Source organism: Octopus bimaculoides, chromosome 4, assembly GCF_046866305.1.
Source record: "Octopus bimaculoides isolate indiv1 chromosome 4, ASM4686630v1, whole genome shotgun sequence".
Taxonomy (NCBI): Eukaryota; Metazoa; Mollusca; class Cephalopoda; order Octopoda; family Octopodidae; genus Octopus; species Octopus bimaculoides.
In genome coordinates this window covers 57,593,324-57,611,730 of record NC_142931.1, presented here as the reverse complement: position 1 = coordinate 57,611,730, position 18,407 = coordinate 57,593,324, and the positions used below count along the sequence as shown (strand labels likewise).

Below are 18,407 nucleotides of genomic sequence, written 5' to 3'. Positions count from 1 at the left end.
CTACCAGATCAACTCACAAGGCTTTGGTTGGCCCAAGGCTATAGTAAAAGATGTTGTATGTTTTTTGTTGTTGTTTTATCCAGTAGAAATATGAAACAGATTTTGAAAATGGAGTGTTAACATTTTTAACCAACTTAAGCTACATTGTTACTCAACCTGCTAAAAATAGCACTCAAATTACTCACAAATCACAACCTACTTTCTGGTAGAAGAGTAAGCACACTCATTAAGGAATGTAGGTAACTCCTAGATTAGATGATCATTGTTGCAAGGCTATACAACAAATACTAATTGGAAAATTTATGAAAATTCTTCGAACAATTATGACAACTGGCCAAAGATGTTCTACACAATAAAATTAACTCATGGTGTTACCTGATAACTGGTCATGCTATATCATATTTCAAACAGATATAAACACATAAGTGAGAAGGGATAAGCAAATAAGCATAAGTTTATGCAATCATTGATGAATTTGTTAGCATTTTCACATCATTAAAAAAAAAAAAAATTAACACCTCCAGAAATTAACAAGTTTTCCTTGTGAAACAACTGTTTCTCTTGACAAGGAGAATGATAGAGCTATGGATTCTGGAACAAAGTCTACATAATACATTATGAATCAGTGAGCTGAACAATATAAATCAATAAACAAGGAATGGATGAATAAGGAAAGAAGTTTAAAATGATAACTGGAATAATCACGAAGAAAAAGTGATTGCCAATAAAAATCAATGTTAGAACAATACTATATGAGAAAGAAGAAACATGGTGAAAAAAACTACTTTCATGAAAAGAAGCATAAATTATCATTTAAATGAATTTATGATGTAATTTATGAGCAGGAATAAGATCATAAATGAATACAGTAAAGTGTTAGTGTGTGTAAGAGAGAGAAAGTGGTAGGGTATCTGCATAATGTAGTGGATGGAACTTGTTGCTTAACCCCAGATCAGTCATGATCAAAAAGAACTATAATCAAAGCCATTCTACCCAGTCCGTCGCTTTAGATATCTAGAACTACATTATCCAAAATGTCATTCTTTTTTAAGATGATATGACAGCTGTTTCTAACATGTCAACAAGAGACCATATAGAGCAAGGGTTCTCAACCAGTTTTGGCATTATTGTCCACCTTTAGATTCAGTTTTGGCATTATTGTCCACCTTTAGATTAAACATTTTCCCAGTGTCCACCTGTAGAGTTAATATTCAAAAGGATACTGAAAAATAAACTCTCACAAAACAATAAAGATATTCTTCTAGTGCTGATACATTAAATGAATGTATGTGAATAGTATGGTTCTTCAATTGTGCTATTGAATACACATATTTTTTTTTATCTCAGGACAAATATCTGAAATGTTGGATTTTTCATTCCTCACAGCAAACTGTAACTATGGTACTTCATTTTATATATCTAATAGCAAACATATTTTGAATACATGCATAACATGTCTACATCTTAAATTAATATGGTGGCATATGGCAACCATATATGCACCAACTAGCTGGATTGTAAGCCCAACAACTATCTCACCTAATTAAAAGTTAATCGCTGAACATTTTATCTAGCCTAAAGAACTAACCCAAGATGTAAGCTTTGTGTGTATGTATATTATATGGGATTCACATACATGAAAGCATAAATATGTAAATATGAGTGCATGTATGAGTGTAACGATAGATATACACACATATATATGAATCAATGAGAGAGTCCTTATGTGGTCATTTAATTTGCTAGAAATATCAGCTAAATTTCCATTACAAGTGTCTTGGGAAAGCGAGGACACATTAGATGATCTAGCTCCCTACCCTGGGGTGGGAAAAGCAGCATTGTTACAACTAGAAAATCTTTGATTGTAAGTCAGTTTAATCAAGGTTGACCTGGAGATAATAAAAAATACATGATAAACCAAGAGACCTTAACATCACTAGTTTATAGTTTGAAACATGGGTGCTATAGTAAGTAAGTAGTTCACAATATTATTTTCTTGGGTAGCTATAATCTGATATTATTGATGTTGTACAGAAATGGGATGGACAAATTGGTAGAGCATCAAACAAAATACCTTTTGATATTTGATTAAATTCCTTTATGTTTTGAGTCCAAATCCTGCCAATTTTCACTTTGCTTTTTATCCTTTTATGGTTGATAAATTATCCAGATTAAATAGAAGTCAATCTAATTCTTGTTTGGGCAGAAGTGGCATGGCTCTGGGTTTAAGTTTGTATCACAAACATGGTTACTCAGTCTGTAATGTTTTTTCTTGGATAGCTAACATCTGATATTATTGACGTTAACTCATGATGCTGTACATAAATAAGATGGCTGAATTGGTAGCACATCAGACAAAATGGATTTCGATATTTCAGTACCACACGTGGTAATGGGTTCAATTAATTCCACTATTTGGATTTTGAGCAAGTGTTTTCTACCATAACCTTGGGTTAACCAAAGCATTGCAAACAAAATTTTGTAGGTGGAAACTGTAGAATCTCATCAGAGGGACTATTCTTGTTCTTGGATGGCAGCCTTAATCTGTCACCCAGTTTAACATCACCACTTGGGCCTTAGGTGCCTTAAACAAAGTTTACTCTGATGTAAGCATTTAGACCAATCCAAAATTCTGAGGATAACTTTCACTCACCAATCTTGTAAATGGGGATTAAAATGGGGATTGTATATGAGAACATAGAATAAATGCTTAGCAGAACCCCAGCATTGAATTTAGTTGCATTTTATTTCAGGCCTGGATGTTTATAGATAAGAATTATAACACACACACACACACACACACACACACACACACACTACTCCACCATTCCATTTCTATGTATGTAGTTAATATAAAAAGGGAAACAGCATTTTATCACTGGGATGGTGGTGGCTGTGGTGCTGTTTTGTAGTAGCTATTAAGGCTCCTAGTTTACACATTCTCCACTACTGCGTTTGTGTGTGCATGCTCACAATAAATAGGGTATACAATGCTTACGTGTGTGTAGGTGTGTGCATGTGTGTATATTTATATACACAAACTTGTATGTATGTGTGTGTAAAAGTGCATTACCCAGTGGTTAGGGAGTTGGGCTCACAATCATAAAGTCCTAAGTTCAATTCCTTGATTGGACAGCGCTTGGATCTTGTTCAAAACGGGGGCACCAGTATTTTCTCAATGAAACACTTTGAAACTTGGGACACTGGTAGAATGTGTCATATAAAACATCTTTTTCTCTTAGTCTTCTTAACAAAAAAACGTACATCGCAAGTTATTTCATGTTAAAGTTGTCGTATTTCTGTAATTTCAACCAATGACTGACGTCCATTCAGCCGTAAAAATTAAGTGCTGACTACGTAAACAAACGAATCTCGGCGGTGATAAAATTATTATTTCCTTGTCAAAAAATGGCTGAAGCATATTGGCAGTAGCTAATAAACCTTTCTATTATAGGCACAAGGCATGGTTTTTGAGGGAAGGAGCAAGTCGGTTAGGGTTAGGGAAAACGAACACATGTGTGTTGCCTCTGCAAAATGTCAGAAGTAATGGAGATTAAATACGCTTTACACCGCTTAAAGTGCCAAAGGAGTAACTTGTAAACAGCTGAATACTGTAAACAGTGATTGGTTGAAATTATCGAAATAAGACAATTTTTTACATGAAATAAATCTGAATACAAAAATTTTTTTCTGTTCTATAACACAAAATAGATAAGTATACGAAGTTTGAAAGTCTTTCGGTACCAAAAACACTACATAAAACATTAATGAAAACTGGTGCCCCGTTTTGAACAAGATCCCAGCGCTTTGTATCCTTGAGTAAGGCATTTATTTTCACATTGCTAAAAAGTCTTCTCGAGGCAATATTCTACCTACAGCCTAATGCCCTTTGTTACACAAACCTTTACTTGTTTTCAAGTGAAGTACTTTATTCAAACGAACTTCACATGTCAAACTGGCTTGCAGAACTTTTTTTTAAAGGGAGATATAAACAAGCAACACTGTCACTGTTATCCAATGCAGTGTCAATGCAAAAATATGAAAAAAAAACCAAAAAAAACATTATATTATATTAAAACCAGTGACATTTCAAAAGGTGTAACCTAGCAATTCAATGAATAGATGGACCTTGGGTTAAACAACAATCACAATCTATCTTCTTATGTATATTCTACTTCTGTGGATTGGAGTCTTGTTTCTTGTAGAATAGTCTTCAAATTTGGAGATTTGACAAAAAGACGAGAACATAAAGGTCTTAAGTTTCATTCCTTAGCTTCACATCTTGTGAGGTTCAATAAAATAAGGTCTTGTGACTCATGCATTTAAAAATTTTGACAGCAGTTAGGGGCCTCAAACTATATATTCATTAGCATGCAAAAGGATGTCACACATTGATGTGTGTATTTATGTCTACATGTATTTCAGAAAGAATGATGGACAGTAATAAAAGTGTCACAGACATTCTTCCACATAACAGTGAAATAAAGTGACAATGATCAGATCACAGAAGTAAGGCAAAACTTTTTGACACTTCACTGCAGACTACTATTAAGAAACAAATAAACAGTTTGTGTGTCTTCTTAAATTGCTGAAACAATTCTTCCACAATGTCATCTCTCTCTCTCTCTCTCTCTCTCTCTCTCTCTCTCCCCCGGTGTGGTAGGTGGTGGGTTACAAGATCATTAGAATGACTCACAAAATGCTGAGTGGGGAAAAAAAAAACCCATTAGACCTGTTTAGAGATATATTTTATATCTAATTCATTCAAAACAAAAAATTAAAGAAATGACTTTCGCTTATTATATTTGTTTTAAATTTTATCACAGTATTCATATGATTTTTAGAACTATAAGATATAGGTAAGCCAAATATGAAACTGTCTGTTATCCAAGAACAGAGAACAGAACAAAATAAATTAAACATATTATAATGTAAAATCAACCAATTTTTCTATTCTTCAACTGAGCAGATCTGACTCAATAACTGCACTGGTGGAAAATTTGAATTTATATTCTTTTATTCTCATTTATTTAAAAAGGATTCAAAGTGTGCATTTACTAGAATATTTTTTTATCTCTTTATGGTGATGATTATAAGACTGAGGGTTTAACTTATCATATGATGGGTGAAGAAGCCAATCCAATAAATGACAAAAGAAAAATAAGTAGATAAGCAAATGAAAAATATTTTAGCATTCTATATAAAAGAACAAAAGAACAAAATGGTATTTGCAGATAAGAGGAGGGGGGAGAGAGAGAGAGAGAGACAGACAGACAGAGAGAAAGAGTAAGCAAGTGAAATGATTAAATTGTTGGATGCCAATTCTAGCAGAATAAAAGACTAAAAAAAAAAAGACAAAAAGCAGGGGTGGGGGGAATCTTTTGAGAAAATTTCAAAATTAAGAACAAAGATATTGGAATACAGATAATGAATGCTTGAGAAAATTGGTTTGTTGAAACACCAAGTGATCAAAGAATGTTTTATTAGTTTTTTCTCTTGTTTCGTTTTGTTATTATTATTTTTTTATAGAAATGATGTTTCAGAACAAAACAACAAAGGAAACCATAATATATGTGAGAGCAATCGTTCAGAACCTTTAAAGGGAAGCCCATTTGTGAAATCATTTCCTTCAGTAACATTAAATTCAATACAATAGTGAACACTGGAAACAAATATCTTAGAATGAAATATCTTATAAACTTTTCTAATTCCACTTTTTATATTAGTTTTATGCTCTTATTTTTAATTTATTTTATTTCTTCCATTAGCTTAGTTTTATTTTGAAATAATTGCAATCTGTAATTTTATCAGCTAGAATAAAGGGACCAGTTAATAGGGTATTATAAACTGATATGATCAATATTGTCCCACCTGTAACTAAAATAAAATCAGTTATACAAAAACTCTGTTCTGTTTATTATACTTCATCATGTTTATAAGAGGATATCATCTTGTTGAGCATTTCAACAAATAAGAGCCATGGTATGCTACAGATTATTCCAAAGTTTAAAATGCATCAAGTTTAGTCTCTTTTATTCAACAGGATAGCAATTTATATGATTTGACAAATGGAACTTTCAACTGAGGAACTGCAAGCTCACACACCCTTCATCAGATACCTCTTTGAGGCCAGTAACTTTTGAAAATTACCCACCCATGGGTGATAGTATTCACTTGGTGTTATTCTCAATATCACTATAAAACAGTCAGTCTTCATCAATACCTCCAACCATTTCACCATCGATATCTCCCGGAGTGAATCTTCCAGAATCATCATCATCTGAGTCAGAATCAAACAACATTTCAGCAGAATTCTTGTTTAAGCACTCCATATAACTCCTCATAACTTTTTTGTTTTGTGGAATTATTTGAAAATTTTTGTGAATTTGTGTTCTGCACACAGGAATTCATAGGATTACAAAAAATATTTTTGTGTGTGATTTAAGGATGATTCAGCTGTTGTTTTTAGCATATTGTACAACTCCTTGATACCTTCTTCATTTCTTTGCCACTCTGACATGTATTAATGTTTCTAAATATTTTTCTCCACATTTAATAGAATGATGATGCATCGAAGGCTGGCCCATTGCTGGGATTTAAGCAAAAAATTGAAAGTGTCCATATGTTAATCTCTGATTAAAAAAATCAAAATTCAAAAAAGTTTTAGGATTTGGAGAGGAGGTTTAAAAAATTAAGAAAAAAATTTTTTTCCCCATAATCATATGAGTTCTTGTGTGCAGAACACAAATATTTTCAGAAAATTCCAAAAATTTTAAATGTTATGAGGGGTTATATGGAGTGCTTAAACCAGAATCCCACCAAGATTTCTTCCAGAAAAGCTTCATTAAATGCAGGAGCAACCATTTTGGTCCAGTAAAAAAAATCAAAAATCTTATGATATATTTAAAAGCTTGTGTACCTCATGGCGAGTAAACAATGAAATGCCATCGGAAAATGAAAGTTTAGCCTCATTCTGAAATGAGAGTAGGCTGTTTTCCACTTCAAGTACGAGAAATAAACTTTGAGAAGCATTTATTTTAAGCACCTCGCTTAAGATGATACAAGGCGCCTGCAACTACAAGGAGGAAAATACACAGGCAACAAATTGTGACAACAGTGATGAAAAAGTTGATCATGCCTAGGTCAATATTACTTTTCATCTTTCAAAATCAATAAAATGCAGTCATGTACTGGAACCATTTTAATCATCTACCCTCCAAGTTTGTATCTTTTAATTAATGTGAGATATCAATTATACATTATTCCCATTTGTCTTATCAGCAAGTTCTACTTTACATGTTTATAGCAGGATTGGTTGCATGACATTGTGCATCTCCTCAGTCAAAAATACCTTTCCATGAAGCGTTCTCCATTGATGAATAGCAATAGCCAATAACCACATTTGAATCTACCAGAATGTATTAAGACTGAATAGAAACATTATTGTTAGGATTTCTGCTGTACTGCATGCACTCCATGAATTATTATCTAGTTGGCAGACATGAACACATATCAACAAATAATTTGTTTGCTGATTCCTATAAACAACAACTTATACTTTTGTCAGATCCAGCAAACTAGAGGGGTAGCTTAGAATAACAGATAATTTGTTTGCTGATTCCTATAAACAACAGCTCATACACTTGGATTCATCAGAGCAGATGGATAACTTCAACTGAGGAGGCACAGGGTTGAAACACTATGGTGTCTCAAAGTCACCTTGCACTGGTGAATCATGTGTGTTAGAAATACACAACATCTAAATAAAGGGAGGAGTTGTTCTCCATTACCAAAAGCAACAGCAAACAGATATTCACATTTGAATCTTCCAGAATATATTTAAAATGAGCTGGTACATTGTTCTGTGTATGTGTGTGTGTGTGGGGGGGGGGGGGTGCCAACTCATAGATTACTAATAATCTTATCGATGTTAAAGACAATAGCTGTGCTGAAACTTAAAGTCAATAACAGCTTGCACAACACGATTAAGACTCTAGCCTACAGAGCATAGTAGTTCAGAAACTAGCAACAGCATGATCTCTGGTTTTGCAATGAGGTAAGTGTTATTTCAGAATCTCCTTCTCTTACAGGGATTTTTAAACATAGACAAGAGATTGCTCACTCTCAGCCGCTGCATGGCCACTGACTCTACTGAGTTCAGGGTGTGCAATGAAAACCATCCTCTTTACCAAGCAGACTTGACAGAGTAGGTGGTTTGCTCACCTACAGCCTGACCATGTAACAGGTTGTACTGGATTACATATTACAATTAGTGCTAGAAGTAACCTGGCATACTACACACACACACACACACACACACACACACACACACACACACACACACACACACACACACATACATACATACAAACATTTTATATATTACATGTGAAAAGACCAGTTTGATATGAAAATGGTACTGATTCAAAGTCACCTTGCATCTAGTTCAGAAACTACTTTGATTCTAACAAAAAACACCTCAATGCATTTAGCTTTATCCAAGTATCAACAACTGTTTAATAATTACCATGTGATTTTACAGAAATTAGATTGATATAAAATCAATTTTTATTAATGGGAGAAGAAAGATATATCTATTTTTTGTATATAGTGATGATTTGAACATTAGAGAAACTTCAAAGAAATTGCAAATTTTCAACTACCATAATAATTCCCTTGTTGAAATTAATTATTGAGCACTGGAAATTAGATCTGGAAATCTATTTTTAAAAGTTTACTCATTTAATTATATTAATATAACAGTATTTCATTAGATAGTTTGAAGAATATTTTGCATCATTTAAGAAGGGTATGACAAAAAAATGTGTATTTACAGGGTGGTTCTATTATTAAAAAGTATTTTTTAAATTTTGAAACCAATTATTAAAAAAAAAAAGCTATTTTTATTAAAATTCAAAAGTGATTTAACTAACAATTTTTGTACTGGAAAACTAAAATAGTTTTGCATTCAATTGATTACTGAGTCTTGAGGAAGTACTGAAGTTGACTTTTGCACTAATATGGTTCTGTTTATAATGGATACAGGGTAGTAAAGGCAGCAGGTAGGGGAAGAAAAAGACAGGAGGAGAAGGAAGGGAAAAAAAAAAAGAGAAAAAGGAGAATAAGAAAGAAAGCTAATTTTAAATGCAATTAACTCTCAGAAGCATCAGTCTTTTTTTAATTATGAAGAACTAATAGTCTTCCTAAAATTCAGAGTTTGTATCTTTAAAAATAAATATCTAAAATGTAGATAACAGAGGCAAAAAACAGTTATTGAAGATTTCAAATATCCTGTTCTACAAATACTGCCACTGGTATTGCTTTATGCTTGATTTTAGTGGTTGTTGCTCTTATTTAGCCTGAGGCAAGCTCTGACTAAGTACACTTCTAATCAAAAATATTTCAGTCATAACCCTTCCATTCATATTTCAAGTAGTGTATCTAATATAGGACTACATTATCCAAAGTGTCCTTCCATTTTCAAAAAGGAAATATATGATCTAAGGAAGATTTAGCTGCTAATTCTTGTAAGACAACCAATCATGTAAAGGCCTTCTACATCAGTTTTATGAAAAAGAGTATAAAGTGCATGGGTATTACAGCTAAATTAACTTGGCACAGCCACTAATTCTCCATACAATTGTTTACAACTTGGAAATCATTGGCATGATGAGCCAATGAAGGAGATTCTGCATGAACTCTTGTCCCACTAGAAACAGAAGCCAACTCTTCCTTAAACAACACCATACCATCTTAAACACAAAAAGAACAATTTAGACAATGTTGGTTATAATGCAGTACATGAAAAAAAGAAAACAAAACTGAACAGATATCCATGGCATGAATGCCTTCATTATTGGTTGTTCAGTGAGGCTTGTCTTTGAGCTAAACAACAATAACACCATCATTAGTACAAAGAACAAGTGAAATTAAATGAGTTAGCTAAAAATCAAATCTTGAGACTTAGCTTGCCAGGACTTTAGCACCGCACCAATAAAATACTTATATAGGGTGGTAAATTGGCAAAATTATTACAGTGCCAGTTAGAATGCCTTGCAGTTTTTGCTTCAGCTTTCTACACTAAAAGTTCAAATACTGCTACAGTCAGTTTTGCTTGCCATTTCTTTGAAGCTGATAAATAAAGTACCAGTCTAATATTGGGGTGATAAACCCAGCCACATTGAGCTGCTCAAGATACACTATATATCATGATGGTGCCATTATGATTCCATCAGAAGCTGAAGTCTCACAGAAGGTATAAGAAAGTAAACTCTTAGACTATAGATGAAGACGTTTCCCTAAAACTAAGCACATTATCCAATCCTTTCTTCCCCACATCAGCAACCCTCTGAAACTCCTTCCCTGCAGATCTCAATATGAAAAAATATTTTTTCTTTTTAATCCCTTAGAGTGAGAAGAACAGTATCATGGTCCTCTTAAGGGACTCCAAGACTGAAGGGAGAGGCAAGTAGTTATTCTTTGAGTAGATATCTAGTTTGAATGTTTGCAACAGACCAGATTCTGCTATAGACACCCAAGGACTAAGGAAGGTATTATAACCAAGCAACATAAGACTCTCACCCAAGAATACAGGAGTCCCTCCAATGGGATTCCACAATTCCACAGCTTTTTCCATTTGGTAAATTCCACTCACAAGTTTGACTCAAAAATATGGGAGAAGAAACTGGACCAAGATGTTGCACAACAGGATCAAAACTCCAAACCATGTAGTTATGAAGCGAACTTCTTAACCCCACAACCAAGACTGACAAATCCTCAACTGCATCAAATTCATCAGTTTGGAAGCTATGAGCAATGGTTACCTTTTGTCAACTTGTTTAGACTAAACTCTTTTACTCTTTTACTTGTTTCAGTCATTTGACTGCAGCCATGCTGGAGCACCGCCTTTAGTCAAGCAAATCGACCCCAGGACTTATTCTTTGTAAGCCTAGTACTTATTCTATCGGTCTCTTTTGTCAAACCGCTAAGTTATGGGGACGTAAACACACCAGCATCAATTGTCAAGCGATGTCAGGGGGACAAACGCAGACACACAAACATATACACACATACATATATATATGTTTCCATCTACCAAATCCACTCACAAGGCTTTGGTTGGCCCGAGGCTATAGTAGAAGACACTTGCCCAAGGTGCCACGCAGTGGGAATGAACCCGGAACCATGTGGTTGGTAAGCAAAAGCTATAACACTATCCACATTCTTCTCAGAAAAATAAACAGAGAGAAAAAGATATATGAGGGAACTCTAATATAATCCATTATTTTGCATAAAAAACAACAAAAAAACTGACAGTTATTCAAAACATGATTCAGACTAAACTTTTATCTCAGCAAATCCTAACTTAACACTTATTTATTCTAACCTGCTACCATTAGGAAAATGTATGCATTTCTCTACATCAATATAGACTGCTTGGACAATTGTAAAAATATACCGTATTACCTGACATCAAAAACGCTTTCTCCTTGAGGATGCACCCTAATTCTGACAAATAAAAATTTCAAAAAGAAAATAAACATAAAAATAAGGTCCTGGTACTTTGGGTCTTGTCACCTTTACAGATGCAATGCGAAAAACAAAAATCACTGTAACTTCCAGCATGCCACTTAAAATGTTCCTAACATTTATTTTGGCTGTTCGTCTAACACTTATTTGCGCTATCCCTTTATGCTGGCTAACCGTGACTGTCTCTATTGTGACCCCACTCATCATGTCTGTAAAACTAACAAAAGGCAGCACTCACCTACCTTACCAATTTGTTTTGTGGGACCATCAGTACAGAGACATGATATGGTAAGTATGCTCTCAAAGTTTATGCCTACCATCATGTGTTCACTGTAATATTCAAACTACACTACGACAGGGATGGGATTCAGAGGGGGAAGGGTAGGGGATGCCACTCCCTCCCCCTACCATCACTACCACCACCAACCAAGAAACTTCTCAAATTTGACTGTTTTGCTTAAATATGTATGATGGAAAACATATTTTTGTACCAGCAACAAACAACCCTTGAAGGGTTCAGTATAAAAATTAAATTTTTCAGTATTTCTGAACATATACTGTCATTTCATTGATCTTGCAATGAACCAGACCTCAGACCCACTCTGTACCAGAAATTTCTGGATCCACTTCTGCACTACGATACTCCAGTTCAGCTATTCACTGTTTGGCCTAGCAGTGATTTTTATCTCCATGTGTTCTGTCAGGAAGCTTCTCGGCCAATAGTGTCTCAGTTCATGCAGGTGAACGGGGCTACAGCTGGTACAGTATTTTAAGACTTTGGAAGTATTGGATGTAGACTTATACAGTACTTTTTTTTCTCTCAGACAAAGGAAAAACTAAACTCCATAATAGGAAAATTATTGTGAGAAATACGGAATAGCATTTTATTGCACAGTTACACTTTGTACAAATACCACATGAACATGACATCCCAAACAGAACAAAATAAAAATGAAATAAAGATTACAGTAAAATCTACACAATAAAAAACATTTCAATCATAAAATCCTGAAAATATTTTGCTTATTGCTACCATTTGTAGAAGTACCACAGAAACATGACAACCCAAATAAAAAATAAAAACGGAACAGAGATTAAAGTCTGCACAGCTGAAATATTACAAATAAGAAAACATTTTAATCTTCAAATCCTGAAAATATTTCACATTATTACCATTAAAACTCTCACACGGATATGACAAAGCAAACGTTACAACTAATTACAATGGAAAAAGATTAAAAAGTGTGCAAATATTAAATGTATAAGGAAAATAGTTCACTCTTCAAATCCTGAAAACTGACACATCCATAGCTCCAAAACCAGAAAAACCATCAGGGTCATCAATACTATCCAAAGCGTCACTATCTTCAAACAAAACATCATCTTCTGTGCAATCTAATGCATTATTGATGCCACATTTTAAAAAAGATTTTTACTATTACTTCAATTTTCACAGTGTTATACAATTTCAGAACCCACTCACATACCTGAGCAATTGTTGGCCTTTTCAAACAACCTGTTGGTGTTAGGTCATTGTCCTTCACTTTCATCCACTGATTCCACTCTTCTTTCATAAATGCCTTAAAAGGCTTGTTGATTGATACGTTCAGTGGTTGTAATTGGCTTGTTAAACCACCTGGGATTACTGCCATTTTCATTTTCAATTTCTGCACCCTTTCTTTAATAGCCTTTGTTTTGTGGGCATGAAACTGGTCCCACACAAGAATGGATGTTTTCTTTAAGGAAGCCACCAGAACACCTTGACCAGACCTTATCTAGCCATAACTTCACTCCCTCTTCATCCATTCACAACTTTGGATGGACATGAACAAAAATTCCACATAGAATTTTGTCTTTTGGTAAAGTTTTCCTCTTGAAAATAAGCACTGGTAGCAGTTTTGTTCCATCAGCACAACACAATAATACCGCAGTATAATGGGTTTTCTCATGTCCAAATGTCTTTACACTTACAGTTTTGGACCCTTTAACATCTAGTGTTCTATTTGATACTACCTCAAATGTTAATCATACCTAATCCATGTTTTTGATCTGACCCAGTTTGTAGTCAGTCTCCTTCCTTGCATTGATTATGAACCTGTGAAATTTGATTATTTTGTTATCATAATCTTCAGGCTTTTTGTGCTATTCTTATTTTCATTCTCATAGTCAGTTTGTGCCTCTTCATAAATCTGTAACACTAGCTTGATGTGTCACAAAAATCATCCAGACCTCAAGCTGCTGTCCTCACTTTTGATTCATTAATAATCCTTTTTATTGATACAGCAAGACCCAAATTTCTCTCCATAACTATCCACTCCTTCTCTTGCTCCAGTTCTGGCCACTTAGCTGCAGTCTGATGCAGGTTACATTTAAGTCTTGATGCTTGAGGTTACCATAATAACAGTTGTGCTAAAAATTTTAAATAAAATCTTCTGAAGTTGTGGATCACTCCTAATGTCAGTAGGTCCAGATATGAACTGGTTAAGACCATGGCTTTCAGAGATCAAGGAGGAAGCCTATGTTGCTGTCTGAACACAACACGCTTCATCACAGAGAGTGAGTAAATGATGACTGAATGCAACACGTTTCATCACAGAAAGTGAGTAAGTGATTATGATACTATTGTTATTAATATTTTGTTGTAAACCTTTTTAACATGCTGCATTTTTAGTTCTTCCATCACCTAATAATGACCCCTTGAAGTCAGGTTGTTTGAAGAGAGTGACAATACTGGCAATATAGATACACATGTAAAATATCACTCGTCAGTTGCCTCATCTAATATACAGTACCCATACGGGAATGAACTTTTGTGACTGCATATATTAAAAGAAATTTTATGATACTTTTGTTTATTTACTACTTTAACAAAGTGTAATTTATACACCTCACTCAACGGTCATATACAGGGGTTCAGATTACTGTGTAGCATAGATCATTTTCCTCTGGGGTTTGGATATGCCTATGAAAAATGCAGCCTTTGGCCTCCAGGATGCATGGTAGATTTTCAAGACGTATTTTAGGAAAAAAGTAGAATCTTCAACACTAGGAAATATGGTACTTACCTTACAATTTCAAGAGCAATATCACTATAAGAGCAACAGTAACACCAGAATCTTCAGTTAATAATCAGAGAAAGTGATGATTAAATAATTACCCCAAAACATTTGGACTATCATCTTCAGTGCATATAAACATAACAACCATATTTACAGATTTAACTATATTTTGAATCTGTAAATTCAATAAGCAAATCAGTAATTTCCTCTCATTTCTTCATAAACAACAAGACTTCATTAAACTTGAAACTATGCCTTTTGGACTGGCAGCATAAAGTCTTTGAATAGATTATGATGTCACAATACATATGGATCACATGACATCAACATAAAGAGGAGATAATCGAAATTACTGTACAAAATGCAGGAGACAAAAAAAATTAGAATTTAAAAAATATAAAATATGAAATAATACACAAATATACAAGTTTTGTTTCCTCTGTTTCTGAGTTAATAAATGGAAATTTTTTGAATGTTACAATTTCCATACAGATTCTTTAGAGTGTTGGCCAAAATATTTTACTGTGTTTGTTCTGGCTCCTTGGAGTCTGATTTCAATTTCTGCTGTGGTCAACTTTACTTCTCATCCTCCAATAAAATCTGTATCAAAGTTAAGAGTAGCTGATTTCTTGGCCTAACAAGAAACTATTGACAAACAAACCAAAAACTTAGTTTTGATTTCTAAACAGAATTCCTTCAACTTGCATTTCTGGTATTTTAAGGAAAGCATGAATATTGCAACTTCCAATTTAGAAAGAACTATATTTTTAGTCAACCTAGTTATCAAGTAAATGCAGCTTGTCAGCAGAACACCAGAGAAGATTTATCTCTTATCCTCTTCTTCACTCTGCCACAAATCTAAAGCTATGTACCATCTCTCAATGTCTTCTTGGAACTTGAGAAACATTTAATTTTATGGTTTTACATCCATTTTTCTCTTACATAATCACTTTGATCATTCAAGAATTTTACACCAGAAGTTTCTAAAACCCAGATTACTCAACAAGGGTACCTTTAGGTGGTCACTGACCTGCAAGAAATAGCAGCCAAATCCCCATTAAATCAGCCTTTACAATTAGACAATGTGATCTTGGATGCAGTGTGTCCCGAAAAAAAGGCGGACTGTCTTTGACCACAATCAGACTTGACATGAGACATGAGACAAACGACATCTCAACTATGAAGATAAAAATGTATCTAATGATAAAATGCAAGAATAAAATATTATTTCCATCTGTGATGACAGAAACTAAAATAATAATGATAATAATAATAATAATAATAGTAAGTTAGAAAGTAATAAACTAGATATTACAATCATAGATAAAGACAAGTGATGTTGCTTACTTATTGACCTATCATGCCCATTTGATTCCAGGATCACAAAGAAAGAAGAAAAAGAAAGAAAATACAATTCCTTAAAGTTTGAAATAGGAAGAATTTGGAGCATACAAACAGTAAAGGTTGTGACTATAATAATTGATGCGTTGGGAATAGTAAGCCAAGATATAGACAAATGACTGAAAGAGATTGAAATAGAATGCCCAGTAGAGCTCCTACAGAAAGGTTGCCTCTTAGGGACAGCAAGGATTATCAGGAGGGTTCTAAGCACTTAAAAGACTGCCAAAAACATGTGGATACCTAAGGTTACAGATAGTCACCTGCTACCCAAATAAATCCTACCAGGAATAAGACCAAACCTGAGCTTTGCTTCCATAATAATAAACTCAATCAATTCTAGAAGCAGACATTAAAGTTGCATTCTTTATGTTAATAGTCCAATAGCCTAAGCACTCAGTCATAAGCATTCTGTTTGTGTCTGTATAACATAGTGGCACTCTGTTGGTTATGACGATGAGGGTTCCAGTTGATCCAATCAACAGAATAGCCTGCTCATGAAATTAACGTGCATTGACTGAGGACTTCACAGACATATGTACCCTTAATGTAGTTCTCGGGGATATTCAGCATGACACAAAGTGTGACTAGGTTGGCTCTTTGAAATACAGGTACAACAGAAACAGGAAGAAAGTGTGAGAGAAAGTTGTGGTAAAAGAGTACAGCAGGGTTTTCCACCACCCCCTGCCAGAACCTCGTGGAGCCTTTTAGGTGTTTTTGCTCAAAAAACACTCACAACACCTTGTCTGGGAATTGAAACTGCGACCACGAGTCTGCTGCCCTAACCACTGGGCCATTGCACCTCCACCTGTATGACATAACTGTATAAGTAAAGCAGCTAAAATATGAAAATCACGATATATTAGTTGGGTAGGGTCCTAATTTTTATCAATTTTCTACCATATTTAAATTTCTGTCCCTTACCAATTTGATAAGGTCTTCTTTACCTCTTCATTCTTGTGTTTAGCTCAGTACTTCAATACACACGGCAATTAATCTTTCATCATAGATAAGATATAGTAACAGTTCAGTTGATAGTGAGATATTTACATTATTAATTAGGTATTTCCAGCCGCCTGAAATGCCAGATTTTCAAAATTTTGCTAAGCCACCCTCATTAAAGTAGGTTCTGCATAGAAAGAACCCAAAGAATCTAAAATGCAGACTGTTGGCTCCATAATTTAAACAAGTCAAAGTATTATATATATACAACCAAAACAGTATTTTCTAAATTTAGATGTGGATGTTCCTTTCACAAAGGAAAAAAATTAAAGATGTATAAAATATACTGGAAAAATACAATAAATAGAAAATATTGAGGAAACAGTTTAAATACAATTTCTTAAATGATATAACACAAAAAATAATTTTAAAAAGTTTATTATTTTTTTCAAGGAAAATTATAATGCTATTTCTAAATTTCAGCTCGATTTTGTTTCAACTTCAATTACACATTATGCTGAAAACAAAATGCATTACTTTGATATTAAGAGAATATTCCCTTTAATGATTCAAGCCCTTTACAATGTTTTTCTCACTTTTTCTTCATTATCAAGTTTCTATAGTCAATTGTTTCTATCAACTGAATATGAGAAAAATATATTGCTTGTGTTATAGTCCACTCAGGTAATTATTGATACATCATTGTATTTAAGGCAACACTTCACAGATTTCATTAAATTCTCTGAATACATTGACTTAGTGTCATATCATCACCTGAAGTAAGCTTTCAGTCATATTTATTTCATTTGTGATTGAAATCCTTTTTTTATGTCACTTAAACTAATTAGGAGTGGCTGTGTGGTAAGTAGCTTGCTTACCAACCACATGGTTCTGGGTTCAGTCCCACTGCATGGCACCTTGGGCAAGTGTCTTCTACTATAGCCTCGGGCCGACCAAAGCCTTGTGAGTGGATTTGGTAGATGGAAACTGAAAGAAGCCTGTTGTATATATGTATATGTATATATATATATGTATGTGTGTTTGTGTGTCTGTGTTTGTCCCCCCCACCATCACTTGACAACCGATGCTGGTGTGTTTACATCCCCATAACTTAGCAGTTCGGCAAAAGAGACTGATAGAATAAGTACTAGGCTTACAAAGAATAAGTCCTGGGGTCGATTTGCTCGACTAAAGGTGATGCTCCAGCATGGCCGCAGTCAAATGACTGAAACAAGTAAAAGAGTATCTGCTGTACTCAGCTTACATACATGCACACACACACACACACAAGTATACATATACATACATGCAATGAATAAGAGCTTTAACCTGGTTACAACATTCTTGAAGGAAATAATAATGAAATTTGGGCAAGATAAATGTTCTTATATGATTGTGAAATAAGGGAGAACTGTAAATCAGATGAGCAGCATTTCCATCAAAATCTCGACTGTTTCTCTGATATCTGATGAGGAATGT

At 34.1% G+C, this 18,407-nt stretch overlaps 1 protein-coding gene across 10 annotated transcripts in view; it reads right to left on the bottom strand.

Annotated features, from left to right (window-relative positions):
- The window catches only part of LOC106874706 (uncharacterized), a 777,908-nt gene that overhangs the window by 507,125 nt on the left and 252,376 nt on the right, over positions 1-18,407 (bottom strand). The window lies entirely within an intron of this gene.